The sequence below is a fragment of the Poecilia reticulata genome, chromosome 5 (genome assembly GCF_904066995.2).
Source record: "Poecilia reticulata chromosome 5, P_reticulata-male-v2, whole genome shotgun sequence".
NCBI classification, from domain to species: domain Eukaryota; kingdom Metazoa; phylum Chordata; class Actinopteri; order Cyprinodontiformes; family Poeciliidae; genus Poecilia; species Poecilia reticulata.
In genome coordinates, this window is record NC_088834.1 from 27,310,485 (window position 1) to 27,338,140 (window position 27,656).

General features: G+C 40.6%; 1 protein-coding gene across 5 annotated transcripts in view; it reads left to right on the plus strand.

Annotated features, from left to right (window-relative positions):
- sulf2a (sulfatase 2a) overlaps positions 1-27,656 on the plus strand; it is a 71,706-nt gene that overhangs the window by 21,153 nt on the left and 22,897 nt on the right. For 4 of the 5 annotated variants that reach the window (XM_008410556.3, XM_081607387.1, XM_008410555.3 and 1 more), the window contains exon 2: positions 6,982-7,050. The exons of the other annotated variant lie outside the window; for it this stretch is intronic. The gene's annotated coding sequence lies outside the window, so the exon portion shown is untranslated. The remainder of the gene's footprint in view (positions 1-6,981; positions 7,051-27,656) is intronic. 5 annotated transcript variants of the gene reach the window in all.

The following is a 27,656-nucleotide window of genomic DNA, read 5'->3' on the forward strand; positions in this document are numbered from 1 at the left end:
TTAAATGAATCTAGGACTGCAGGACTCATTGGAAGAGGGTAAGACACTCTGACCCAAAACAACTCAAAATAGCTTTTTTCTCTGCTGTAATTTACTCTTCAAAAAGGCACTTTTGGCCTGTGTTGGCTTCGAAAAAGGTCAAATGTAAAATTGATAAAACGGGAAAAAGGCAACTTAAACAGCTGCAGAGAGATTGCTGGCTGGAAATAGAGACAGAGAGGCGGAAGAATTTAAAATGAAACCCACTAAAACCTTCGCGTTATCCATTTCATTATGCTGTCGCTCGTCATGGCAACTCAACATGAGGTTAAGTACGACAGGGCTCGCTGCAGCCAATTTGGTCGCGGATGCAACCCAATTTCTCAATAGAGCACCTGGAAAAAAAGCAAATTTGAAATGCCACCGGTACGAACCCGCGGACGTTTGCCTAACAAGAGGACATTTACGTCTGTGTAAACTCGACTCGTAGAAACATTAATGCTCAATATATGCTATCCTCAGCAAATAAATGACTCCGTTCATTTCAAAAGTCCTACTGGCTCTGATTGCTTCGTGCCTCTAAACGCTTTGTATGCTGGAAACAAAAATCCACCTTCCCGACTTTATTATGAATAACAACTGCTGACTTCATTCCTGTAAAACACATTCTCGTAGCTCAATAGACATGAATGGATTATATTAAACACATCCCAATATATAAACAAATAAAAATGGAATGCAATTTCAGCCAGAAACGTTTCCTAACTCTGGCAGATCTAGATTTAAAGTGACTTCAGTTCAATCAAGAAGTAGGTAGGATACGGGTCGGATATCTAAGGTATACTCTCCATCTCAGTGGAAAACGTTTTATTGCTTTTAAAGTATTCAAAGCCCTCTATTGGCTACTTACCAACTTTTTGCATGTTTGACATTTTTCTTGGGCAAAGAGAGTCACACCTTCACCATAATTTCCAGCTGTATGCACAGATTTTCCATTAGATTGAAGACGGGACCTGTACTTTAGCTTTAGTTGACAAATACTAACACTGACTATTTACTCCTGAAATGTTGGTGTTACTTTTTCAGGAAGTTACCCGTCTTGTACAGTTCTGCTCATTCAAAAAACTTTATATTTACAAGCCTTAATGCAGGGGCGTCAAACTCATTTAGTTTTGGCTACCTATTTTTTGTGTCATTTATCTGGCTAGAGCACATATGTCAAAGTCAAGGCCCGCGGGCCACATCCGGCCCGCAAATCAATTATCTATGGCCCCCTGAATGATATTTAATTACTATGAGAACCGGCCCGCAAGCCAGAGCCGCCCGCTCGTGTTTTGCCTGCAAACACTACATTTCCCATAATGCAACGGTAGCCCGCGAAGTGACTACAGCGCGCCCACACGGCTTCATTATTCATCAGCTCAGAGCCTCACCCCGAACATTGATGAACTTGTACAAAAGATGAGACACCTCCAAGTATCAGGCTCAGCCTCAGACAAGTGAGCATCACAGAGCAGTAACGTATTTTCAGTTTATAAGTTTCAGTTAAATTTTTACATTTGTTTCTACAAGACGTGATTTTTCTTTGAATGAAGTATTGTTTTGTCTGTGTGCCATATATTTTTGTATTTTATTTTATTTTATTTTATTTATTTTTCAGTTGAATGGATTCAGGTAAAATTGCAGATAAGAGCCATGAGAAAGAATACAACTGATTTGATTTATTTTTTTACTTTACTATTTGAAAGCAGTGATCGGTAGGATCATAGAGCAGCACAGTAATGCATTTTCAGTTTATAATGCATGTACTTTGATTTATGCATTTATCTTGATATTAAGAAACATATTTTGTTTTTAAAAACAATTAAATTTGTTGCTGTTTGCCTCTTGAAAAATGTTTTCCCTTGAAGTTACTGACAGAGCCATAACAAAATATTGCTTTATTCATTTAATCGTTAAATAATACACTCTGTTAGGTCTTGGTTCAATAGGCTATGTGCAATCATTTCAATATGTTTTAATAAACATTAAACCAGTCCGGCCCTCGGCTTGTAGCAAATTTGTTTTTTTGGCCCTCTGAGTATTTGACTTTGACATCCCTGGGCTAGAGTGAAGAAGAGTTTGTGTCGCAGTCGTAAAGAGGACGACATTCATGACATGACTACTTCAGTTAGCTTATAGCTAGTTTTTCATTTCAGTTGAGTCAATCAATCAAATTTTATTTGTATAGCACATTTCAGCAACAAGGCATTTCAAAGTGTTTTACATAGAATCAACAATGGAAACATTACATTTAGTCAAGTACCATCGTTAAATTAGTAAATGCTTCAAAAGCGACTAAGCAGGTGAGTTTTTAGTCTGGATTTTAAGGAGCTCAGTGTTTCAGCTGCAGTTTGTTCCAGATCGTTGGAGCATAGAAGCCGAATGCTGCTTCTCCTTGTTTGGTTCTGCTTCGCCTCAAATTATCTCAAACTTACCTGTTCTTTGCTTCGCCACTGATATGTCCAACATCCAACTCAGCCTACTCAAATTTTGTGTTCTATTAATCTTTTTTTTCCCCCCTTTTCTCTTTTTTTTTCTCCCCAAAAATGGTGTTCCATCTTCTCTTTGCTTCACAACAACAGCCTGTTCTCTCTCCCTTGGGGTGGTGCGGCCGCCGCTGTGCCTAATATTATTTATGGTCCTACAGCTATCTGAAATTGGATTTTTCTCACTCTACCAATGCAATGGGATTACAAGTTTAAACATAAGGGTGGAAACTTGGGGTGGAGGGAGGGCTGAAATTTCTGAGTGTGAACAGCTTAAATAAAAGTTTCGCCCAGAACGTGGCCAGATTAGAGGATAACACGCCAACGGTTCTGGGGGAAAAAAGACGACGATGTAGGCAGATTCCTTGGACGTGGATGTTCTGAGCAATTAAAGCCGCGCCTAGTCAGTCGGCTTTCTGGCTCCGCAGCCTGGATTTCTATTCCTCTCATGTCGACCAAGCTCGCTCTTACACCTCCTCTGTGCATCCGCACAACTTCACCGTGTTTGATCTAATTCTCATCTAATGAATCTTTTGATCTTCCTCGCCTGACACTCAGACACATCCCCGATTTCTGCGTCCAAAATACCTCCGTTTGTTCTGATCCCTTCAGATATCTGGCTGCAGGGTAAACAGCCGGGTCTGTCTACGCTGTGATTTTTAAACCGTGTGCAGCGAGTTTTATCTTTTAAAAAAAGGGGAGCTTTTCTTGCACCTCTCAACACCCTGCAATATCACGAGATCGATGTAGTTCTTAACGTTCGGTGACAATTGCGACCGCAAGTTGAGACGTGCCGAATTAAAGACAACAGAAGAAGTAAACACAGCAGAGACTTTTGGCAGTGAAGAGGAAATAATTAAGAGTTGCTTTTTAGTGAACTCTTAATTGGTGAGGAGACAGGGCTGGAGATAAGGGATCGATAAAGGCAAAAGCAAAGGTTCCAGTCCAGTGTAATCAATCGGCCTTCTCTCTGTCTCGGAGAAGGAAAACAGAGCCTCGGGCTGCTGCTTACTTACTCCTTTGATCAAACTTTCAACAGGATCGACCTGAGCGCAGGACCTGCTGCTACTTATCTCAGTCAAGAAGAGCATCAGCTTGCACGGCTGATTCCAGCGAGTCGATCCAGTCGTCCCGAAATCAGCGTTCAGAATTCGGTTTTGGAGAAAATATTGGAATGACAAAATGTTCTGATGAAAAGGAATATCAAGTAAAGCGCTGGTGTATTTTTACTCTACTGCTAAAAATAGTCACTTTCTACTTTTGCTCCCTATTTTCCCTTGCTCTTTGGCAGGGTAATAACCATCTTTCTGCTCTGTCACTTTTTGATGCATCATCCTCTTATTCACATCAAGGACAAGGCCAGGTGTCGCATTTTTCCCCCCCCGGTTGCTACGCTCGTCACAGCGGCTTGTCACCCGCAGCCTGTACCGGTCCCCCTCCTTCCCTCCCTCCCTCCTTTCTCCTCTTCGCTTATTTATATTAAATCTGTCATTCTTCTATTTTATTGGGTGAAAAAGAAAAGTAAGTCATTTGCAGCCTGCTGTGTCTGCTGAATGCAGCAAGCATGTGGGTGTCAATTTTTGGCCTTGTGAAAAAGCTGTCGGAACCAATTTTGTCTCTGCGGCTTTGCTTCTTCGTGATGACTAAAGAACTTGCTCCTCATGTGTCCTTGTTTTAAATATCAATGTCACTTACTTTTCAACTTCCCTTTTTGAATTTTCTGGCGGACTTAAACTTCTCGCAAAAGTATTCATGCGCCTTCAAATTTTTCACATATCGTCTGGTTAAAACCACAACCGATGTGTTTTACTAAGAGGGACATAATGGTGGAGAGGTAGGAAAATTTGTGGTTGTGACGTGACAAATGCGTCCATATGACGAGGCACATTGTCTAGAGCAGAAGTGTCCAAACTTTTTTTAAAAAGGTTTTATCGGCTCTTGTGGCCTTTATTTGATAGTTAGTTGACATGAAAGTGGATAATGAGAGAGGGGGAAGACATGCAGCATAGGTCGCCAGGCCGGGAATCGAGCCTACGATGGCCACGTTGAGGACTGAGGCCTACATATGTGGATTGTGCTTAACCCCTGCGTCACCCCAGCACAAGTGTCCAAACTTTTAAGATGAAATTAATCTAAATATTTTAAAAAATTAAAAATTCAAACCTAAATATTCTGCCATTTTTTTTTCTTGTTTTACCTAGAGTGATTTAAACATGCAACAATGTGATTGTTGAGAATCTCTAATTCTTAATCTGAGACATAAAAAGGTTTTTGCCCAGTTTTGGGGCTTTGAAAGCTTATGAGTATGAGTCACTCTTATTATTTTTAGTCAAGTTTAATGAAAGGTTATGTCCAAGCCTGCTTTTTAGTAAAAGTCCCTGGCTGCTTATGGTCCTATATACTGTTAATAGTTGATGCAGAAAGCAAGGTAGATAAGGTGTCTAAAGGATTCTGTTTGAAAAATTTTGCCATCCTAACATTTTTAATTTCTCTGTCTGCCTCAGTGACCTACTGTAGGGCCAAATTTACATTGTTGTTAAACTTCTATTGGGGGAGAGAACGGACAAAATCACCACAAATGGCCGCTGGACATTGTGGACACCCCTTGTCTAGACTAGTGTTTTTCAAAGTGGGGACTTTTTAATCAGAAAATCACATCTGTTTTTCAATCATGGTTATAAAATATAAGTTGTAAAAGAATAGCGAGTACTCCTTCGATTATTTTTACAATAATCGAGTACTTGGAAATATCTCCGTCTCTTTCTCATCACATTCACCGGCAACACACTTCTCACCGTTTGCTTTGAAAATGTCAACGTGCAGTTCCGGGAGGAGAAAAGCCGTCGTACTCCAAGCGTCACGTCAGTCAATTAAAAAAACAACCCTTTTGGTCCCCCTAAGAAACGACACAAACCCGGAGACTTTTGCTGTTATGCTGCTAGCACATAGCAACAATTCATAGGCGACAGTGAGCGCGCTGCCCAACACAAATAACGACCCGTCCAGAACACGGTGCGCTAAATAATAAAACATAATTTTACGAGGCTACAAGGCAGATCAATTTTCCTCGAGGAATTTTTAATAATCGAGGTACTGGAATCATTCGAGAAGTCGTTACAGCCCTAGTTAAAATAAAGTATTGAAATGTTATTTGACATGCTCATCTTTCTGACAGGCTGAAAGTCATATTTATCAAGCTGCTTTGCTCCCCAGAACTCATTGCCAACTAAAATCGGAGACTTTAAAGCATCATTTCTGCTAAACGAAAGTAATAATTATAGAATAGTGAGGAGGAAAAAACTTCTTATAAGTGAACGATTCTTTACATATTTCATAGCACTGTTTGTAAAGGGCGTCCTTACCCGGAAGCTAATGCTGTTTAGGGGAACCTCTGGTCTCAACCACCAGCTTTCTGACGTCCAAAAATGTTTTTCAGTTTAGCTCAGAGAACAGCTGGGGGTCGTTGACATGCTTCGGCAGTGAGACGACCACGGCTTTATAAAGTCCTCTGCTATTCTTAGCCGTTGCAGTGAGTAGCAGACATGGATGTGTGCGCCTCGCCTCGCCAGGCTACGAGCCGTCTGCTCGACTCAGCCGAGACGCTCACGAGCCGGACACTGACACCTGTCCAATCTACACGAGCGCAAGACGCAGGCTCCATTCTTGTGAACGTGCCTTCACTGACAGGCGATGAAAAACAAGGCCTCATACTTTACAAGATTACAAATACAGGCTCTTGTAGACACAGTGATGCTGTGAGATGGCAGCCTGATGGAAAGAGCTGAGAGAAAACAGCTTTTTTTTTTTGTACCTCGGCTGCTTCTGACACCTAGCTAAAAGCAATAAAAGGATTTCACGTTGTCTGCCTGGATAGTGATCCAGCTTCTACATGGTGTTAAAACCTCGAATGTATTTTTAACATTATTGCTATTGTCCTGGAATAATATCCTACAAAAAAAAAAAAAAAACAGCACATAACTCACCTGTCTGCTTGTGGTAGTTTTTACACAGATGATGGCAATATTAAATATTAAAAAACAGAGACCATTTTTATCTCTTGTTCCTGGCGTAGGTCTAATTAAAGCTTCCCCAGAACTATTTCCTGTTTCCTCAGGCATCAGTAGGAGTAAAATATGAAATTATCCGTCGTGAATATCATTTGTATTTCTACCGTCCTCTCCTGTAATGTGTGTGTGTGTGTGTGTGTTTTCTGGAGTGCTTTACCAGATTTAGTATCGTCTTTGTGTAAAGTGCAAGGTACGGGAGGGGCATCGGGATTATGAAAAACTGCTACGGCAGAGACGGACGAGTGTAGATTAAGTCTGAGTGAATCAGAATGGGAAAATGTTTTTTTTTTTTATTTAAAAGGATTTCTGAAAACAAGCTGGAAAGGCAAAGATATGCGAGTCATTTGGACTCCTGTGTTGAAGCCTCGCGCTTGCCAAGAATTCATTCACTTTGTGTTTGCTTGCAGAACTTGGCAGTCTGAGGCTGATTTCTGTAGGAGAGAAGAACATCTAAAGGAGCTTGTTTAGAAAAGAAGGTAAGGCTGTTCACCACCTACTCACAGATTGATTGAAACCACTCCTTCCTCGCTGTCACAGACAGAGAGCCTTGGAAACATATTTCCCGCAGCTTAAACTTTTTCCCAACTCGTCTCATTAAAGCGACAAGCTTCACTGTGTTTTATTTGAAGGATTACGATTCATGGTTATTTGTCCTTCTTGCAAATCGTTAGCCTCATGGCATGATTGCCCAAGTCATATCTTGGCGTTTTCGTGAGACGAAAAATAAACATGTATGAAATGTAGGTGAAAATATAACTTTTGGACTGGAGCAAGTGTTCTGATCGGCTGAGGAATGTTATTCAACTGTGACCAGCTTTGGTTCCAGCTGAAGAAAAGCATCTTTAATAATCTTTCATCAGTTAGACGAGGTGTTTGAGGATATTTAGTTAGTTTTGCTCAGTAAATAAGGGTTACTTTGAGGTCATTCTCAAGGTTTAATGTAGGGTTAGGGTTATAGTTCTGGTGTCTTAGTTTTAGGGATTTTACAGCCTGAAATGGTTTTCTTCGTGAGCTATCTTGTATTTAGCTCCATCCATCTCCTTTATTAACTCTGTGTCCACAGCATGATGCTGCCACCACCATGTTTAGGCAGGAGGGTGGTGTGTAGGGTGATGTACAGAGTTGGTTACAGGATGCCGGCAGCCCTAAAAAATTTTGCACTTGTTTTGTGAGCCCAAATGTTGTATCTCTTCATCTCCTTCAGACTTGGGGCAGACCTCTTGGCTGCTTCTCTGATCAAGTCAGTTTAGCTTGATGACCAGGTTCTTCGTAAGCCAGCAGCTGTGCTAAATGTATTTTATTTGTCAAATAACTGATTCCACAATCCTCATGCTAGTATTTATTTACGTTGAGGTATTGTTTTACAACCTGACTATACTTTAAACTTCTCCAGGCTTGTCTAGTGGTTGCTCTTCACAATGCAATTTGATTTCTGAAGCTCTCTAACAAACCTCTAAGGAGATTTAAATCTACTTTTACAAAAATATGTTTTTTACGTATTTGCTCAAACTGTGACAGTTTGGTATGAGATGGATAATCTGTGAAATGATCAAACTCCTCCCTGAGTTACTATTGCTGTCTAAATAAAAGCATCGCTCCTGGGGAAAAACAGCCAATCAGAGCCAAGAGGGGCATTTTACTGCTGTCAATCACCACCGTGTACACACTACACACTATTTATAGACTATGCTAAGTATCTTTAGCATTCAGGATAGACTCTGCTGTTGGGAGGAAGCTGTAGAGTTCAGAGAGCAAAAGGGAAGGTGTGAGTAGCGCATACGTGAGGTTGATTAACAGCACTGACATCCTCCCCCTGGCTTTGATTGCTTCTTGGAGCTGTGTATTTCTGTAGATGAGTTAAATGTTTCAGATCATCTCTCATATTATTCTGTCATGACATAGTGGTAACAAATATGTAAAAAAAAAAAAAAACTCTTGTTTTTTTAATAAAAGTTACGTACCACAGCTTTAAAGACCAGATGTATTTTTCTGAACTTAGAAGGACTTCCTGCTTCTCTGGACTAGTTTGTGTTGGCCTGTCACATAAAATCTCATAAATTAAAGTTGGTTATTATAATGTGACAAATATGTAAAGGGTCAAGTATCATGAATAGTTTTGCTCGGCTTTTTTGTGAGTTTTTCCTCTGAGATGTATCTTCATACTGATTGCCCCCTTCCTACTAGTTGGTGTTTTTCTATCTTAACACTAAAACCAAATTACGGAATCACAAAAGTTTAATTGCGCGACGCTCGTGTCTTTCCAAAGCGAATCGGGATGTTCGTCTTTTACACCTCCGTGGGCATCGTTCCTCCAGCTGCAGAGAAATATGTCAGATTCTGATTACGGCTGCTGTTATCGTGGAGTTTACAGATCCCAGAGGAAATAAAACACAAAGCTATCCGCCGCAGTAACTGTCAACACTTTATTTACTGCAGGCGAACAGATTCATCACCTCAGAAACAGACTCGTGCATCACGCTGCTTTACCAAAGTTCAAAAAACTCCATAAACTTTATTGTAGTTCCAGGATTTTATTTTTTTTGTTGCAAAGTTAAGAGAGCCCATAGCATTAATCTGCCTCCATGTGTTTACAGTAGACACTGTAGTCTAATTGATGCAGTGGAGGGCTGCCGGCATCCTGTAACGTACAGGTGCATTTTGCCGAGATCAGAGCCATCCTGTGTGAACAGCTGTAAGTCGCAGCAGAAGCTACGACTTACAGCTGCGACTCATTAGTACCTCAACATCAGCAGGACGTGAAGCTCTAATCAGATCCCCCTCGCATGAACAGACGACCTTCTTTGTGATAGTTTTAGAATATATAGGCTCAGCCGAGAAACTTTTCATGACAGAATATTCAATGGAGCTGAACTTTGATTTTTTTCCGTCGCTCGTCTGTGACACTGGCAGGAGCCGACAGGTAAATGACGGGCCTTTGGTAAGATATTCTCTTTGAGGACTGATCTCCACTTCAAAACCCCCCTCTATGTGAGGACAGTGTTCACCTCGCCCCCCCTCCCCCCCCTTTCTCTCTCTCTCTCTGCCTCATCCTTTTGTTGACACGCAGAGCCTTCAGCAGTCTGGGATTAAACACCCGAGTCTTCAAAGTTCAGCTCAGCTCTCGTCTCTCAAACCACTGTCCTCTGCAGAGCGATGTGCCTCTTTCGGTACGAACTTGTGACACCCCTTCCCCGCTCCTTGCAGTGGGTTACGTAAGGCTTTTAGTATCTTGTGCTGCGATGAAAGTTTATTTTCCTTTCACATCTCGAGGGACTTTTTTTTACGATCATGAAAGCCGTCGAATGGGGTACAGGATATGCACCCCCCGTCGTACCCCAAAGCATTTTTCTGACCCTCATTTTCCACATCAGTAAAACGGACTCTGCCAGCCCTGCTTTCATGATCCGTCCTGCCGTCTGCCCGCCGATTAAAAGTTAAATATTAAAGTGCTCTGTTGTGAGCTGGGCCTAATTGATTCTTTCCGCCGGGCGCACACAGAATGGGCTGACAGCAGGCGATACCAGGCTTTGTCAACACCGGGCACGCTGCCTGGAGCTTAGGACGGCACCCCAATAAAGACCCCTGTGAGTGTGCCAACCTGCGGCGCCACACACTGTGAGGCCGCTCGGCACTTCAGCCGGGCTTTACGGTGACGACACAGAGGCGGCTCATTCTTCTGTTGGGTGTCGGCTTCCATCAGCGAGCTGGGAAGTCGGCTCTCCGTTTGTAAGGAAGCGCCGGGCTGCGACGAAAATGTGCGTGTGTGAAAACAATCCTTTATGTCCACTTGCATAACTGCTCATCTAACTTAAGCAGTCTGATGGGGTAAAAGGGTCTGAAAGAAGCATTCGCTAAATTTCCTCAAAACAACCTTTTTACTCTCTCAACTAATTTCCAGTGCTCATATGTATGACCGTGTCATACATATGACCGTGTATCTCTTCTGCAGGAGAGTCTTTTAGGTCAAAATAGGTGATGCAATTAAGCTTAATGTGTAATATTAACACATTAAGCTCTTTAGATTAATCACATGCGTTAATGTTGACCCTAAGTCAGGTCAAAGTTTATTTATTGAGCGCCTTAAAAGCAACCAGAGCCGACAACACTGAGAACAGAACAGTAATGACAGTTTGCAGGCTCGATAAATTAAAAATATGAATATCAGATTTCATACATGAAATCGTATCATCACATCATCAGATATTATGACATCACACATCAAGTGATGTATCGAAGGAAAGGTGGAGTAGCTCCCGATTGGCGTTCCTTCCCAACGGTCTCCTAAAACATCACGTGAGGCCAAACGATGGCAGCGAAGCGGTGTCCTTCTCCCCGAGATGAAGACGCTCCCTCTCCTGTCTGCTTATCCTGGGGATTTACTGGTCGTTTGCCGAGCATCATGAATCGGCTTCGCTGCCCATTTATTTTCATTGCTTTGCTGCTCCACACAGGAGATTGTAACAGTGATCTTGGCTCTCCGCAGCGTTCATTAAATGCAGACATTCATCCACAGCGTTTTCTCATGAATCTGATTGACCTTTCATGCTCCCTGCAATCCACAGTAAATGGATATAGGTCCCCATTAATCCCTTCATGGTTGAAAAGCTGGCTGTATCTCCGCGTTGTGTTTGCTGCTTTATGTTCCCCCTGAGCTGATGGATGGGTGCAGTAAGAGGGTTTAAAGTTGCACGGTGGGGACAGGAGTCAAAGACGTGCGATGGTAGGGTCCTATCATGTCTGGGGAATTGCTTTGGCACCACACGAGGTTTATGAACTTGATCAGAGGCCCTGTTTATTCATTTTTAAGGAGGCGAAACAGAGCGGAGGTAAGGAAAACGAGCAGGATTTTGGCGTCGCCCGGGCGTCTGGAACGCTTTAAAGAGGACCACAGTTTATATCCTTCCACCCGTGGTAATGCAGCATTCAGCGTTTGAGGTTTTCACATCACATCTTGGTGTGACCGATTGCCTGCACAGCCGTGGAATAGTCTTTTTTACTGACAAGCAATCACAATGTCCTCTCCTCCGAGTCTGAGCAGGGTTTCATTTTTACCGTCATCCTGTTACTTCCCTGCTGCAGATCCGGAGGAGTGGGGGGCGTTTCAAGGTCTGAAAGGGGGTCATGATCGCATCGCAACAGTGGCGGGTGATGGAGGAGTCGGGGGAGAGGGGAGTGTTGGGGGGCGGCTGGCTGCCTTTCTGACAGGAGTCTAATGGAGGGCTAATAGGAGAGACTCGAGTCTGTAAGACCTCTGCTGTGGCTTTTATGGCAGCTTGTGGAGGCAGGTGAAATGGAAGATAAGGGATGCAAAGTTTAGGATCCATTACAGAGGCTGCCTGGTAGTGCTGGTGGACGCACTGCATCCTCACTCGTCTCGGCTGACATCTTCACGTCGAAGCTGCAGGATAAACTCCCAACGTTTTACTTTTCCTTACAGACTCGTGTTGGAGGCTGAGTGGAGTTTGTCAGGTGTGCATCTGAAAGGTTGTCAGCTTGTGTTAGAATGAGCTGCCTGTTTGCCATTTGCTTTTATCATCCCTTTTTTTTCTGCAACCTGATCTCACAGGGGGGAAAAAAGCAGGAAAGAAAAACCTCTTTTGTTCTTTAGGAAAGCATGACCTCTGTTAAAATTTTTGTGACGTTAAGAGCAACTTTTAGTTCAACATACTTTTCCTGGATGTAGGATTTAGTTGTTTAGCGTGTTTTTTTTGCGTGTGTATGTGTTTGATGAAATTTTAATTGCAGGCTTTCCTTGAACTGAAAAGTCTGTAATGTCTCCAAGTCACTTCAAGTAGGAAGAGATATCTTGTCTCTTACTTCCATTTTTCTACTTCTAAAAAAAATCCTTTGTGCTCATGCACTTAAACCAGTGTTTCTCAACCTTTTTTGGGCCAGCGCCCCCCTAGCCTTTATCCAGGTCCCTCACGCCCCCACCAAAGAATTTGCATTCTACTTTGCACTGACCATTAATATTACTATCACTATTGTAGATGTTTTGATTTTTATGCTTGTTTCTGTATTTATCATCAAAAATAATTTCCCAGAGAACAAAAAAGTCACGGGAATAGAAATTATTTTCACAGGTGTCTTACAAAAAAATGCAATGGACGTTCAAGTTAAAATCGGTAGGCCTTGCAGCAGCCAATCAGAGTGGAAAAAAATATTCTTATTTTGTGCCATTTTCTAGTTGTTAAATCTTGCACAAAATGACCAGATAAAAGATGTACAGCAATGCCAGTTTAAACTTTGAACTGAGCTCTGTAACATTAAAATATGGATAGAACTGTAACTACATTAATCATAGCTCTTCTTCTCTTTAGTGTTTGTCAGTTTCTGGTAGTGCAGCTCTGTGCTGCCTTCAGGAGAATGGGACATCAGAGTACCATCCATAAAACTTCACCCACATGGCATTTATTGTGCAAACCAGAGCTTTCAGTGGAAAAACAAAAGTTCCTGATCCTTTTAATGCCATATAAATATGAGACAGAAACATGGATTATATCTTTATATGGACCTGTCTATTGATTATAGATTAATAGTTTTACTGGACAGAAATTACAAAGAACAAATCTGGTTCTTTATCAAATCCTAATGAGTCAAATTGAAAGTGTCATGGAGTCATCAGCCTCATGACATTAACACTGACATGAAAAATAATATTGAAGAAATAAATATATCAAATCTAATTAAAAACATAAATAAGTGATGTTTACTCTTATGGTCTGAAAGATATATTTATACTCGGTACTAGATGTGTCTCAACAAACCCACGGCACTTCAACAATATTATTTTACCTTTTCTGTGGAAATAGTGTCTGTTTATTCTTGCCATACAGTCCTCTGTATTAATTATTGCTCAAAAGGTCTTGCCATACAAGTTTATTCCTCTGTATTTACTTTAGTTTCTTAGTTTATTCTTGCATTTTGTTCTTCATTCATTTGCATTTGATTAGTTTTATCCTCTCTTGGTTTATTGCTATGTCCACTTTTGTTTCTTTCCTGTTGCTAGATTTATTTTATCATTCATTGACCATCAGTAATTTCATCACCTGCTGCGCCGCCTAATCAACACATGATGTGTTTCACATCATGTGTTGATTTTGTTCACTGTTCAGCGTCGGATTCTGTTTTCATGTCATAATTCACATCTAGTTCGTCTCTCCGTTTTATGTCCCGCTTCTCCTGTTTCAGAGTTTTGCGCAATGTGAACGTCTTTTTTTTTTTAAGCCCCTAAGGTGCAGGGAGGTCGGGAAGCGTATCGATGGGGAAAAGGCAGACTGACATAAACCTTTTAAAACAACGGAAACTATTTCTGCATTCTGATTATTGAAATTTAAAAGTGCTGTGTTGTTCTATCACCCCCGTTTCATATCGGACCACTTACAGCACCGGTGTTAACGCTATAAAATTAACGCTCTCTATCGTGGTATCACCTATGGAGGAATTTCTTGATTTCTTTATTTAAATTGGTCCAATTTTCAGAGGGATACACAGTGAGGGCATCGTGATTTTAGCTACCAGTAGCAGGAGAACGGAGCTGCGCCAAGAAGCTAACAAACACTGAATAGAAGAAGTAGAGCTGCCATCGATACAGTTGCAGCCAAGCATGATTTAATGTTGCTCAAAGTCTTGGTGATCATACATACATACCAAGTTGCTCAAAGTCTAAACTGGCATTGTTGTGCATTTAAGGTGTAAAGTTTACTCTCGACCAAACGCCCTCCAAAGGCATCCCAATTGTGTCAAAGTGGATAAAAATAATCCACTTGGGTACAAAGTTTCTGGTTTGAAACTATGAAAACATGCCAAATGACAAGAAGAGCAAAATAACCACCAACTGTTTGTAATGTGTCAAAAAGTAACAGAAAAACAACTAAAAAGTACAACCAAAAATGAGAAGCTGCTGCTCAAAACAGATCAACGTGGAACAAGATGGTTATTCTTAGCTTCAGAGTTGTGGGATTAGCTAAGGCAGCCGGACCTTTCAGCCTCCTGTGAATGGCTGATCATTGTTTTATCTTCTAGCTCTTACTCACTGGAGGAATACATTTATAGTTGCATTTTTGTAATAGTTTTTAGCGTACTTCCCTCTTTTTAAGCCACACAAGATTTTGTTTTTTATATATATTAAAAGAGCAGAGGGTCCCGTGTGAAAATTGGGCAGAACTTGTGTTGGTGGTGGGCCAGTGCAATCTTTTAAACTCTGATCGCTGTGTTGCTCTGTTTTCTTCTAATGCTAGATTTTTAATTGTTCCACTATTCGGTTTCTTGCACCCAATTAAGTGGTATCACTATTATCATCTTTTTATTATTTGAACAGTTTCTGAGGGATTCAGTTAACACATTTTCTGCAACAGGATTAGAAAAGGAGCTAAATTGTGCTGCTAATTTTATGGAAATCAGATTAATCTCATTTCTAATCGGGTCCGCTGAAAGCCGGGCTTTGTTTTAGCTTGTAAACCACTTTAATTAAAACAGTTTAGCAACAACAACAAGAAATAGTGACTGCAACAAAGGATGCCTGTTTTTTTTTTCCTCAGTATGGCTGAGAAATATATGGCATTCTTTTATTGCATATTGACCGAAAGATAAAATCAGGAGTATCCGTAAAAGTCATTAGCGTTGTAGTTTGTGAGAAAACACCCAGGGCAAAATTGACATTTTTGTTCACAATATAAATATTTGATTTTCTGCTTTATTGTACAGTTTCTGCGTTCTTGTGTCTGGATTCTCTGTGTGAAGGGGTTTGATTTATTTATTTATTTTTTTTGCTCATTCTCGGTCAGTGAAACGGATTAGATGGAGGTGAGATCTGCAGGGACAGCCAGGGAGAGTAACTGCTGCTTGATCAATCTGAGCTCTCATTAAAAGGCTGCAAAGCCCTTTGCAATCTGATACAATATCAATATTGTAGCACCACATGAGAGACCTGTTAGGCTAGCTGCTGGCAGCTTTGCTGTCATTACCGAGTGGGCAACATGCCAGAGACCCCCTTCATGGGCCACTTAGGCTCCCCCGATGGTGCCAAACACAGGTCAGGACAGACAGATAAGATGTCTGGGCAGCTGTCCCAGAGACAGGGGAGGGAGAGACGGATACGGACCTGTGGAAGAGGAGAGACGGCATGTGTTCTCTAGCTGGGACGAGGAAAGCCATCGACTGTGGCTTCAGTTTGTTCAGTTAGATTTAAAAAAAAAACTGTGGTTTCACCTGGAACTTGGTTTTCGTTCCCATGTGGGGAGGCGGACTTCCTGTAGTTCACTGTTTGCATTGTGATTCATTACAAGGAGTCACATGTTTTGTGTTTAAACGGAACAAAAAGACAAAGAGTTAGTCTGAAGTATGTCTTCGCAGGGATTCAGAAAATCTGGATTTTTGGCAAAGAAGCTGTTGATTCCTGCTGGGAAAACCACAGTTGTTGAATAACTCTCTGTGGTGATTTCTGAGCAAAGCAAATGGAGGGGGGAGGTGGGGGGGATACAAAGTGGCATGCACAGAATAGGCTCTGTAATTCAGATCATTGTGTGGGGGGTCTCCCCTGTGTGCTCCGGCCTTTACCCCCTGTGTGGCTCCAACAGAGGAGGCAGGGATCGGTTTGTGCATCTCTAAACCGTCGGTAATCCGCTGACAAAAGGGCCAGGAGAAAGGCAGCTAGTGAAGTTTAGGGGGGGTGAGGACGGAGAATGGGAGGAGTTAAGAGATGCAGAAGGAGTTGTTGCCTCTCAAAGTCCCAAGGGTGTGCTCAACATTAGATGAAGATGACTCCCACTGCGCCCACTGAACTCTGCCACCCTTTGGTAGTGCTCCATTTCTGGTGGTTGAGGTTCGTCCAAGCTGGGGGGGGGGAGGTAAAGAAATAAACACGGGCTAGTACGAGTCTGAAAGTGTGATAACTTGAGTAAACATACCACGGTTTCACCTTATTAGAGGATTTACAACTAAATTATCAATAAAATGTCTTAACGTGATCCAGAAAGTTTTATTTGAAATGGGAGAAAAATATTCTGCTGCAAAAGCTACTAAAATTAATCTATTTCAGTTATTTGTCAAAGCTAACTCTAAAAAAAAATGGGTTGTTGCTTGGAATATAAGCTATTTTTTACATTGTGCTTTTTATATAGTAACACGCTGATATTACCTGGCTAAGCAGTCAGGCTATCTGCTCCTGTAGTGAGGCCTGCAGTGAGAGATTACTACCAAAGACTTTGAGTTAAAATGCAAATGAAATTTGTCATAATAGATGGAGAGTGTGAGTCCAGCCAGCAGACTCGTAATAAAAGTCCAGGTTAAAATATTTTATGGTATTTCTGTTTAATTACAAGTAATTTGACTATGAACATATTGATAGTTATATGTAGCATTTTGGAGTTTGTGTTGCTCTCTGTATGATTTTCAGACAGAGGAAGAACAATCCATTATTTTCTAATCTTCAACAGTAGCAAACATTAACTGGTCTCTGCTTTAGGAACATGTGGATCAATTCTGCTGAGATATCACAATAATTTTCTGATCAACTTATGATTTCCTGGTATGACTTGGTGGGAGGAGTGAATTTCTTGAATTCCTTTTTATTTTTCTAATTTTCTCAGGAACTTTAATTTGATTGAGAAGATGAACATTTTTAGCTTTTCACACCAAAGGTCAGTACTAATATCCTAAAATAGTTGCTTATAAATTATCTATGAGAAATAAACATTTTCATAGTAATTTGAAGTATAAATTGGTGTCCAAATTGTACCTCTGTCATGTTTTCACCTGGCTACCCCCCAAACACAAAGCATGTTAAAAACTCCAAGGCGGTAATCTTTACCTAAAGTTCAGCCTTGGCTATGCGCCATTAGCCAAAGAAAACTGCCCCATTCTGTCTGCTGTCTCCATTAAAAGCACTTTACAGCATAGAAGTTATATAAAGTAATATTTATACGCTGACATTTTAAATCATGGGTTCACCTTGATGCCAGCAATGAGACGACGCCTGTGAAGAACTCATCTCTTCGTCCACTTCCAGTCTGTGTTTTGATTCATTTCAGTCATCTGTCATTTATTCAGCGAGCAGGAATGGATTTGTTTACGGAAAGCTGAAACTCATGCTTTCTGTAGTCATCATTAAATCAGGGTCATTAGGAACAGTTCCCATTGCAGGTGCTAATTTGATGAAATGAGGGGTGGGGGTCGGGGTTAAAAAATTGTCATGTAATTAAAACACAACAGATAACGGAAAAACCCCTAAGCCATGCGGAACGAGATCTAATTTTGCCGTTGTTTGCTCAGATTATGAACTAGAGGCAAACTTTAATATTGCGAGTCAATAAAATTCTTCTCAATAGCAGTCCATCCACCGCGCTTGTTGTGATCTGTTTTTGGAAACATTTGATTTGTTGCTGGCGTTGCGCCTCCGCTGTGTCACACAGCGGTCATCTGGCCACCCCTGAGGTCTTAATAAGGTAGATGGGTCGGTGGAAGAGGGAGCGCCGCCTGATGGTGTCTGTAATCCAGTTAGTTGTGCTGCGACACTGTAGAGGGGCTTTGATTCTGGTCAATAAGTGCCAATAAGAAACAGTCATCACTCAGCAGGCTGTAGTGCCCACCAGCTTGCTCACTTGTTACAGCTGTCAACCGCCGTTTCAAAGGACGCTGCTTCGGACAGATTGTAAATGACTTTCCCATGCAAATTTGAATAGGACAAGGAGGACGACGACGACACTTGAGGACTCAAATGTTTCTGAACTGACTGATTTCTCTCCAACGTCTGAATAAACCTGTCCAGTGTAAACAGCTCCGTATTTACAGAACCACCATTGATGGATACTCATTCTGTCAGTCTTAAATGCTTAGGAGTGAGTCCGTAGGGGGGTGTTGAACCCTCAGCAGTGACAATCGGAGCTCTGTTTGGGTTTTCTTGAACACCTCTGTGTTCTCTGCAGGCTCTCATGGGGTGCACCACAAGGCCGCAGTGGAGGAGGGGTAAATACCCCGATCCGAATGTAGACTGACTGAAACCCTCTTGGAAAGGAATCCGCGGACCTCCGCTCAGACCCAAAGTGCTGCGCAGTTGTCGCTGGAAACGGAAATGCAGTGCCAAGTGGAAGTGTGTGAATGAAACTTGAAAACAAGAATCTGAAGAGATTAGGAGTGCATTCAGCTACCAAAACATCCTCTGTGCTGCACATTTTGACATTGTGTAATCCATAGTGGCAAAATGACACGCTCATTAAATGCTCTGACTTTGTTGTAACTTAAGGAGATAAAAAGAAAGTATGACAGTAACTCTGTGATGTCGTGATGAAGACTGGACCTTAAGAGAACAATTGAACAATGCGATGTTCATTTTGTTCAGATTCAGAGATAATTAGCGTGGCTGTTCCTCTTCTCTTTCATGTTCTCTTTTGGAGAGAGAGCTTGAAGAATGATGCACAGTGTGGGTGTATTCTCGTTTACGTCAAGTTGCGTGTGTGTGTGTGTGCGCGCGCGCGCGCATGTGTGTATTTATAGTCAACAGAGCAGACCAAGGGACTCTGTCAGAGCTCTTTGTTCTCCAGTGAGAACACATCATGACTGGGCCTTTTGTCAGAACTGACACCACCATCCTACCCCTCTCCTATTTTCTCTTCCTGCATCACTCTTTGCAACTTGCCACTAAACTAACCACATAGTTTCCTAGCCCCTTCCATCCCAGATAAAAACATTTAAACTAGAACATGTCCAGAGATTCTCCAAGCCAGGACTTTTGGGTTCCGATCCAATCTTGATATTTGGATTTAAATATCTGCCAAGATGCCAATACTTTCCAAGAGGTAAAGCTTAAGGTGATGGCAAGGAGGCCTTTCAACCTCAATGAGTTGGAACTCCTCACTAAAGATAAATCATCCAAATACCAGTGGAAACATGCAAATAGCTGCTCGGCAATTACAAGAAGTGCTTAATCGCTGTAAAAAAGAAAAAGAAAAAAGATGTAAAACAAATGGCACTGATTACTTAGAGTATTATTTTTATCATGCTGTTCTTTATAAGAATGTAAAATGAGATGGCAAGGGAGCATAGTGTATTGTGTGTATTGGACTTTGCAAAATGTTCTGCTAAGCTGCTAAAGCCAGTGACAAAATCGCTCCATACAACAGTAATTGAAGGAGCTATGTGCTCATTATTAACCGTCATTAATTATTGATGAGCAGAGCCGACAGCTTGTGTGTATGTGAGAAATGACACAATAAAATTAGTTTCCTATTTTAGTGAAACAAAGAGGGGGGAAAAACATTTCATGCTGAAATGTTTTAGAAAATGTTTTTACCAGTGATTTGATCAGTTTTAGGTGTTGGAGCCATTAGCATTACTCTCTTTAGCAGCAACATCTCTGTATTTGTGCACAGTTGTATTATGTATAATCAAAATAATACCACTATTGATATTTCTTTAGCATCATATGAGATTACTCATATTCTCTACTATAAACTTAAAGTTCAAGAATTTGTCAGAGGACGACCTCCATCAACTTCAAATCCAATCCATGATGTCAGAATCAGTTTCAATACTCATAATCAAATTTGGCTGGACCCACTTTTCTGCATTATAGACAGTTAGTTCTAGATGTAATTTTTTACGAGAATAGATTGTACACCAGGTTTTATGACAATCAGTGTGGATGTGCACGAAGTTTATTTTTGTGACATTTTTTACTGTTTTCTCTGTGAAAATCACTGATACTGCAAAACATAGAATGAAAAACATGGATTTCCAAGACAAATTTTGGGATTTTTAATTTGTACAATTGTTCTAGAACCTTTAATCAACAGTGTTTATAAATAGAGGTGACGTCGCACTGTGTGAAAGAGAGATGTTACTGTTCTAAAGGTCTGATATTGATATTTTCCAACATTTTGAAACATTACAAAATTAATATTTAAACTCTTAGTTTTCTCATATTAACAATAACCATGATTAGCACAAAGACAAAAGTGTTTGTGCTAAAAATTTTAGAAGATATAAATATAGTATTTACAAGTTAGTTTTGTTGTTTTGTGGGTCATAAGGTGAAAAGTTTTGGCTCTTGATGAACGGAAACTGACTTGTCAAATGCATCTCATGAGTGACAATTTCTCCTTAAAGTGAGTAAATCTACACTTATTTTCTACAAATTACTCTCATACCTTATATAATCTCCTTTGTGGTAACCTTATTAAAAAAGTATTGTCCTACAAATACTTGGGTAAGTGCCTGAGTGACGGCTTTATCTCAGGCTGAGTATTGAGCACTTTGTAGAGAAACTGAAAATTAACCTGGAGTTTTATTATCAAGGTATGGCTTGTGCTCATTTATTGACCAAGATAAAACTTATTTACACTACATTCATAAATGTTTTTGTCCACGGTGACGTTATTTTAATGTAGGTCACATCATTCCAACTTTGTTGATTAGTTTGTGTTCATTATCATGTTTAGTGTTTTATGACATTTTACTTTGCTAAATTACTACAGGGTGTGCTCTCACTTTATTTATGTCCCTTCTTAACACAGAATTATAACAAATATAAAACGACAATAATTATACAGTTAGGTTTATATTGTAATAGGTTTTTCCAGAACACAAACACAAACCCATTCCAAAAGCCTTTCGTTCTTTACCTTGAGCCAGCTTCCCATTAAAGACATAATTACAAGTTAATGAACACATTGAGGCGACGCGGAGCTTAGTGTCTCGCCCAAGGAAGCCTAAATAAGTCAGGAGCAGACCTTCTTTTCCTCTGATTAGAAGGCTATCAGAGGGGATGTACGTGACAGAGAGGGAGAGTTGAGCCAGAGCACGTCACATCTTCACCCCATTTCCCAGGGCAACTGCATTAATGATGGGTTAAGTGCTAAAATTACACGCATTTATATTTTACTTTCAAGAAAGAGCTTTTCACAACACTGTTAAGGTTGCATAAGCCTAATATAAATAAGACAAGACACAAATATAGAGGCAGAAACGTTTAAGAGCATCTCTAAGGGGGCAGTTTTTTTTATCTACAGTGTTGGTATCAGCAGAAATCTCATTCTCACTTTAAAAGTCAGTGCCCTTTTGTGTCTGCATGCTCACAATGAAAATTGCTGTGCAAGAAGTGCCTGTCATCTTAAAATGTCTGCAGAGTGCTGAGCTTATCAGAACCTGCGGGAAATCTAAATTAAATCTTTTGCGGTAAATGAAACTTGCTTCCAAATTAGCTCTTATCTTTCTCAAGTGATCTACTGAAGTTGGGCAGAGAGGTTTTTGGGAAGCAAATGCACATTTATCGAAGGAATGTGTATGTCGGTGACTTTTTTTTCCATTTTAAGAAATTGAATATGCTTCAATGTATTTTGTAATGGATAAAATTATATGTTCTTTTAATTTTGTAGCAGACATCATGTGAACGGGTCACATGATGAGTGATGAGCAGCTCTGTGGATAAAAGGTTTATCTGATGTTTCCACAAAGCGTATGCAGCATTTACCTCGTTTTCAACAGGGGCAATAAATAATAAATGTAAACATTAAAACTGGGAGAACATTTCAGCAGGAATAGATCAATAACACGTCTACGTATTTGGAAATGAAGACTAGAGCATTCAAATAAACCAGAAAATTCTGACTTTATTACCAAAATAACTCAACGCTAAAGTTTTATGTCCTGTAATGATAAAGTACATTTTCTGGCTTATTTTATAACAAAGCAAAGAGTTATTAAACAAAACTAAAAGTAATAAGCTCTTTGATTTTGACATTATTTATGTGAAAAGTAGTAACTCAATGAGATCAAAAAGTCAAATTTCACTGATGAAAAACTGATGAAAGCAGAAATTGATGATTTTGTGTCGGACTCATTGCTGACTGGTAATAGCTTGGAAAATCAGACCTTGATTCTTAATTAATTTAATTTTTAACAAGCTGACACTAGAAGGTGTCGTGACTCCATTTATTTTTATTTTTCAGTCTGAACAAAATTAGCATTAATTAAACCATTTGCAATAATTTTCTTATGTATTAGAAACCTGGAATCTTTTTTAATTTAATGCTTTTGTCCTGAGGTCTGTTTTTTACACAAATTAAACCTGCTGAACTTACAGTTTAGTCCATGTCTTGGCTCAGCTTTAGTAATGAATTTGTTTTGACGTCATGTGGACTCTACTAAACTCAGTGGATTTATTGCTTTTCCGTTCCCAGTAAAGCATGCTCCCCTCCAGTATTTTGAGCACTGCAACAAACTAATAATTGGAGCTTTTTCTAGTAACTACTGCTACCTCCCAGTGGACAAACTCTGTGAGCTGCATCAGCATGAACGGATGACAGTTAGCTGGATCCTGCAGGCTGTGGTGGACCGCCGTTTCTGATAAGCTCAGCTCTCTAAGTTAATTAGGCCAGTTTATCACTTTTGACTGGATCCATAAGAAAGTCCCACACAACTGGCCTGAGAATGAACTGCCCGCTGCCTTGCTGACAAATTAAAGAGCTTGGTCTTTCCTGTTCTTGTGTATGATTTTCTTGAGTCAATCCACTTTATCCATAAGATTAACTAGCCTGATTAGAATGAAGGATTTTTACTGGTTGTAAAGATTTTTCTGAAACTAGCAGCAGGGCAGAGATTTACTTGTAGAGGATGATAAATAAGCAATAACAGCAAGCTGTGGCCTTTTTGTATCATGAAAAAGCTCTTCGTACTGTATCGAGAATGCACACACACACACACACACACACACACACGCATGCATCCTTGTACTTGTGTCAGTCTGAGGACTTTGTATTGACTTCCATTCATTTCTATAGCCTAACCATCACCAGTACACGCCTAACCCTAAACTCAATTCACGCCTTAGTCCTAAGCCTAATCTCTAACACCAACCAAAACTTAATTCACCTGTATGCCTACCTAGCAGACCTCAGTACAACTGGAAAAAAAGTGAGGAACAGGAAAATGTCCTCACTTCCTGAAAAAGACCTTCTTTTGTTGGTTAAAAGCTTGTTTCGGTTCTCTATATGTTGCATATACAAGTACACACACGCGCACACACTTTTGTATTTCTACCCGTAGTAGGAATTTATATTGACTTCCATTCATTTTAGTAACCGCATTTATGCCTCTCAGACATGTTCCCTAAACCTAACCATTACTAATTTTTTCTTAACCTTAACCAAAACCTAATTCACACCTTGCCTCTAAACCTATCCCTTGATCCTAAACAGTGGGGTCTGCCCTATTAGGACTGGGCTTTGTGTCCCCCCAAGACCTTCAGAAGTTCAGTAAATATGCCAGAAATTATCCTAAATAGACTAGCTAAATAAGTACACACACATATGACATTTTTCTATCTTCTCAAGGATTTTGCATTGATTTACTTTCATGTGTTTCTGTAGCCTAACCCCTAAACAGCACTGCTTATGGGCCAAGAAAGGATCAGTGGGTCCTCACAATGTAGTATTTGTTGGCAAAATGGGCCTTACAAGATGAGAAATGCTAGCACGCGCACACACACACACACACACACACACACACACTCCTCTGAGAAGAAGTTACTCTCACATAGATGCATGCCGTTGCTCAATTTGCATCTGAATACCAACTTTGGTTGGAAAATTCAAGGGTCCTTGGAGATTTTGCACATTCAGTTCGGAGCCAGGCATGCCAGTGGGAACAAAGTCACACATTAGCAAAGCCCTGCCAGCCTCAATTATGACCACAGGGACTGGCTTGATAATGTTCGGCCGCTCACATTCAGCTCTGAATGTGTCCATCTAAACTTCCCTGGCCACTTCCTTCATGTTTTTTTTCTTTCAGCCATCAGGGAATAGCAGATCACACATTTCTGTGTCAAGAATGAAGAAGGAGAAATATAGAGGTTCTCTGCTTGTGGATTCTGTTTGATTCTGTTCTGTTTTATATGGAAGCCTTGGTCTTGGTGTCTAGTTTAATGCTGTAGAAAATCCATCTGCAGTGGATGTGCTTGGTCTTTGTACTCTTTAGTCTGTACTCCCAAAGTTTTTCCCTTTTTCTTATTTATTTATTTTTTTTCTGTTTTCGCCCACTTTTTTTTTTCACTTGTATTCTCTCGATCTGTTTCTGTCTCGGAGCGTTGGAGATGGAGATGGAGAATCCAGGAGTGTGGTTTTAAGCTTGTGGCCTGCTGGCTCTATATTTTGCATGCATCGTGAAACGCAGCTGATTAAATCAGAAATCCGGAGTGGTTTGTCCTTCTTTAATAAGAAATACACGTGCAATTTGCTGGCTTCTATCGAATGCTGTCTGTAACTTTTGAATCTCAGGGGAGGGAGATTCGTGATTGGGCGAATCAAACTTTCTCTTTCAAAATGCAGGGTGTTTTATTCATGGGAAGAAAATTACATCTGAAAAGTCTGGGAAAAATTCACAAGCTGCTCTCTTTCTCCCTCTCTCTCTCTGTGTCTCAGCTTCCTCATATGGACTCTGATGCAGATGTGTGTAAAGTAGCTGTGAGTTGATCTGGTGTGTGTTTTCGTCCCTGCACGCTTGCTGCTGTCTTACCATCATGCCCATGCTGTGACATGGGCAGCCCTGTTGTCACTGCATTCATAATTTAGTCCTATCAATAAATGATGGAGGGCATTAAGTTTTCATCTCATGATGCAGCGCGGCCGTCTCTTAGAGCCTCTTTACAAGCGCATGACTGAAGAGCAAAACTTTCCCTCTGTGTTCTTCCATCCAAGCATCACTAGGCATTAGTATAACCTCAGATGATCCTTGTTCCTTATCCATGCTTTTAGAGGCTGATTCCCTCTGATCTCATATTCTGCTATAGCTAACTCCCACAGCCCTTCCTCTCTGCGAGCCTCTGGCTTTTAATGAGTTTTGCTGAGAGATATATTTACTCATGTTGTCTGCTGCTTCTGTCTAAAAGGCAGAACCCCCCCGCCCCCCACTTTCATTGCGTCCCATCGAGCTGAATCAGCATTGTCGTTTCACAGTTCGGTTAGCGCAAAGAGCTGATGCGGATATAGCTCTGTCAGGGAAAACAAGCTCGAGAATCATCCCAGTTTTCAGGAACGGTTTTATAAACGCTTGAAAACCTTCGCGCTGGTCATGTTGTCGGAGGCTGAGAGAAGCTGGAGCTTAAGGTGTTGCTGGTCTACAGCGGGGAAGATAAATATTACATGTGTCCATGTTTCTCTGGGTTATCACATTTTAAACCTGGCTGTTAAATTACAGCACGTCAATAACAACCACAATAAACCCCAGCAAATAAAAAAAGATCAAAGGAAATGAGACCATAGATTATTAACCTTACTGGAGATGAGGAAAGCTCCAAAAAGATATGGAAAGCCAAAACGGTAGCTGAAACCTTTAGCATTTAGAAAGCAATCACGACCCACTCCAGTGCAACGTTGATTTTATTATAATTAATAGCACTGGTTACAAAAAGTAATTTCTCTTCTTTTATGCGCATTTAGCAGCGCGTACACAAGGATGATTGACAGCGCTAAGACCCTCCTCCTGGCTCTGTTTGGTTGTTTCTGACCAGGAGCTGCCCACAGATTATATGTATCATACTATCATGACATAGTGATTATTTTAACAAATATGTAAAATAAATAAATAAATATATATATATATATCAGTGACGTGCGGTGAGGTTCATAGCTGGTGAGGCACCAACTTAATTATAATCAGATTTACAAATCTAGACCCTTGCATGTTATTGTTTACATAAGGAAATTTCGCGCATGCGTACAATGCTGGAGGGCAAAAAGACTATTCTTTAACATGTGATGCTTAGCCGCGCCGCCACCGCAGAATAATTCCATTATCTCAATCAAACTTAGACATGTAGATATTATAAATTTTGTGCTGTGCTTAACGGCAAAGGGAGAAACCCTTAAAGTACAACTCAAAACCACGTCTTTCTCACTGTCTGTATCAGCGCAGCTACTGTATGGCTAGATCGCTGTAACTGTGTCTTACTCTGCAGTTGTGGAGTCACAATGTCTGGGTTCATGAGCGCCCCCAGCGATGAGGCACGATAACTGCCTGCCTCACCTCGAATCGGTTCTCTGCCGTTTCTGATTGCTCCTCAGCACACGAAAAACGTTACACACAGTTGGTGACAATAAAAACACAGTACATTAAATACATAAGCTAAATTATGAAAAATCAGTTAATACATTAAATGTTTTTAACCATTTTATTGCCGGCGTACAGACAGGACGAACATGCTCTCATAGAGTGGCAGCCAGTGCACTTAGTGAGAGGTTGCGCAATCCCAGGTGAGGCTCAGCTCGCTACTGCCTCACCGGCTTCGCTTCCAACCATTTGAATGGGAAAATGCAAAAATTCTGCGATTTTGAAGGAAAAAAACATCAGATTTGGTTAAATTAAATGAAAAATAGGTACTTTATAGTACAAACCACAGGGTGAAAATATCTTTATAAGTGATTTTATTATTATATATTATTTTTCCATGATAGGTGAGGCTCTGCCTCACCTGCCTCCCCTGACCGCACGTCACTGATATATATATAGCAGCTTTAAGTGGAAAGAACGTAACTGCACCAAAAAACAAACAAATGAAACAAAAACGACCAGGTTCTCCTCTAAAGCTCTTTCCCAGTGGAGTCGAGAAAAATAATCAGTTTTTATAGTTCCAAGTTCTGCTTGCAGGACATCTCGACAAGCTAAAGACGTACGGGGAGAATTGGACAAAATCTTAAGAGGAGCTCAGAATGACTTCGGCACAATGAGGTTTGAAGGTGTGAAAATCTGTCAAGATGTCAACACGTGGGACTGGCAGGTGACGTAGAGCTGAGTGGAGGATTAATGGAGCAACGCATTGGGACGTTTTTCAACAAATCTGAACATGAAACAAGGGTGGAGTTTTCCGGCAAGACGATAATCTCAAACACGCAGCCTTTGAAACTCTGCTGGCTTCAGAGAACATAATTAAAGCAACTGGAAAGGCTCGCACTTGAATTCAATTGGAAAAAAAACACTAAGATTTGAAAACCCACCAGATTAATTCAAATGACAAATTTTTACATACAGGAGATGGTTTGAAGTTTTCATTATCAAAAAGTACCTTCCTAAATATATAATAAACTACAGTAAA